This window comes from Mandrillus leucophaeus, unplaced genomic scaffold (assembly GCF_000951045.1).
Source record: "Mandrillus leucophaeus isolate KB7577 unplaced genomic scaffold, Mleu.le_1.0 Scaffold13, whole genome shotgun sequence".
In the NCBI taxonomy this organism is placed as follows: domain Eukaryota; kingdom Metazoa; phylum Chordata; class Mammalia; order Primates; family Cercopithecidae; genus Mandrillus; species Mandrillus leucophaeus.
The window spans coordinates 8,374,806-8,377,661 of NW_012101254.1; the positions used below are offsets into that span (position 1 = coordinate 8,374,806).

Here is a 2,856-nt window from a genome sequence, read left to right on the forward strand (position 1 = left end):
AAAAAAAAAAAAAAAAAAATTAAATGGATAATTAAAAATTAAAAATTGCATATTACAATTTTATTTTTTTAAACATATATTTAATGGTCAAAAGGAATCTGAGGAGGAAAAAATGTAAAAACAAAAAACTGGCCACTTTTTTTTAGATTATGGATTTGTATCAAGGTATTATACAACCAGACATGCTATCTTTATACAGAAGCTTAAGTTTCTTTTTAAAGATAAGGCCATTCCAGCTATTAAATATGAGGGAAAAGAAACCAATGGATCACATTTCCATGTTGGGGTCCTTTTACTTAGATCTTCTATGAAATGTGATTAGACCCCCAAGCCTCCAAGAGCAACTAACTATGATAGCATTAGAACCAAATACTTAAAAGACAGTTCATTTGTATATTTTGTGAATTCTGGTTTACAACATACTAAGTGATAGAAAATGAAATCTTTTGGAAAGTTTCAGCTTATTTTAGCTGTAATCATAGTAATGAAACAAATATATTTTTGTCCTTTCCTAGAAATTTTTAATGGGATAGTTAAATACTCCAAGGACCAAAGTGGTAGTGACAACAGTAATTTAAATGAGAAAATCCTATGGGAAAGGTGACACTTAGGCAGAGACTGGCAAGGTTACTTACTGAGTCATTCCAGGGCTGACCAAGACATTCTCATTCCAGGACATTCTCATTCCAGGGCTCCATACTGAAATGTTATGTTATGTCACAAAGGGCCCCCCCGCCCTGTTTTTTTAAATAAGTATTTTAATTCAATTTCAGAAAAAAATGGTACATGACTTGGATGAGAAAGCATAAAATTAAGAGGCTTTTCTGGAAACGCAAGAAAAAGAAATAACCTTTAATATATTCAATAATTTTCTGGATCTTCCTCTTGTGTCAAAAGCTACATATTTTCCCCGCAAAGCAGCTGCTCCAAGAACTAACTAGCCCTCTTTATCTCTCTCTAGCTGGAATAGACTAATTCCGCTCCACTCCCACCTCTCTTCTTTCAGTAACACTGTGTAGGTGTTAATGGCCTGGCTCTCACCAATGAACAGAATTGTCCTTTAAGCCAGCAACTCACAGGCAGTGCCACCCAAAGCCTCACCCCCAGCCCCCAGGGCCGAAGCCACAGAGCTGGCATTGTTTCCAATATCCCAGGAAGGAGCCAAAAGCTGACCTTCAGCACAAATCAAAGCCCAGTATGGAGAGAGAATAACTGCTTCTAGGCCCAGATTAGGCAAGCTGTGGGCAAGAAAAGGGGAGTTTTTGCAGCCACCCCATCTTTAGAAACAAGGGGAAAACTAGACCCTTTTCCACTATTATGGTATAGAAGGTACTCTACTGTTCCAAGGGGACCTGAAAGCACAAAAGGATCTAAATAAATAAGGAGAACTTTTCCCAGGCTGGAGACAACAGTGACAAACAGAAAGACGGGTGAATATAATATGTAGGAAGATGATGCTGGAAACCTCAGCTCTTCACACAGCTGCCAGCCCTACAAATAACACAGTAAGAATCAGGACAACCACTCCAGACTGGTATAGCTGGGGAATCTTCAGGCCTTTTCCTAGGTCCCATATCAAGTGTTGGATCCCATTCCAGGTATGATACATGAGAGGGAAGACGAGTGCAAACTTAGTTGTGTCGATCAGTACTGGCCCCAGACACAGGGACCAATGAGTTCCAAAAAAGACTCAAAGTTCCCAGGGAGTAACAAGGTCGACATGCCAAAAAAAGAGACGCCTGCACTCAAAGCAATACCAGTGCCATGGTGGCAGATGGACATTGCTGTGGGAAGAGACCAACTGCAGATAGTGACGTGGGGAGATACGGGATGGTTTGAACCCGTGTTCTTATTCCAGAACCACTCCATCTCTTCTTTGGCCGTGGTTCCCAAAAGGACAGCATTTCTGATACAGAGCTGAGGGCTAAAGCAGGCTCAGAGGCAATGATGACCCCAACATGTCTCAGCAAGAGTGCAGCCATCTTGGGTTCGGGTCTGGATGGAAGTGCAAAGCCCATTTTAAATACAATCTCCCTTAGCTGGGCATGGTGTTTTACACCTGTAATCCCAGCACTTTGGGAGGCCAAGGCAGGCAGTCACCTGAGGTCGGGAGTTTGAGACCAGCCTGACCAACATGGTGAAACCCTGTCTCTCTCTACTAAAAATACAAAATTAGATGGGCATGGTGGTGCATACCTCTAATCCCAAATACTTGCGAGGCTGAAGCAGGAGAATTGCTTGAACCCGGGAGGCAGAAGTTGCCATGAGCCAATATTGAGTCATTGCACTCCAATCTGGGTGGCAAGAACAAAACTGCATCTCAAATAAATAAATAAATATGACTCCTTTTGAAAACCTTCCATGATTTCTCCAATAGGTATGAATATAAAATTATTAACATGAGAAGAGATCAGTTAGGTACTCTTAAATTTGCAATGCCTTCATTGCCACAACTCTACTCCCAACCACCATCAACTCTAGGTGGTCTCCTCATTTCCATTCTTGTCCCCATCCAATCCAGTTTCTACACAGTAGTCAGGACGACTTTTTGAAATAAAAAGTTGGCCAGGTAGGGTGGCTCATGCCTGTAATCCCAGCACTTTGGGAGGCCGAGGTGGGTGGATCACTTGAGGTCAGGAGTTCCAGATCAGCTGAAACCCCGTCTCTACCAAAAATACAAAAAATTTAGCCAGGCATGGTGGTGCATGCCTGTAATCCAGCTACTCAGGAGGCTGAAGCAGGAGAGTTGCCTGAACCTGGGAGGCAGGGTTGCAGTGAGCAGAGATTGCACCATTGCACTCCTGCCTGAGTGACAGTGCGAGACTCCGTCTCAAAAAAAAAAAAGAAAAAGAAAAA

General features: G+C 42.1%; 1 protein-coding gene and 1 pseudogene across 1 annotated transcript in view; both read right to left on the bottom strand.

The window, feature by feature from the left end:
- UBXN2A (UBX domain protein 2A) overlaps positions 1–2,856 on the bottom strand; it is an 89,489-nt gene that overhangs the window by 53,438 nt on the left and 33,195 nt on the right. The gene's annotated exons all lie outside the window — the stretch shown is intronic.
- Positions 1,475–1,982, bottom strand: LOC105534047 (annotated as a pseudogene).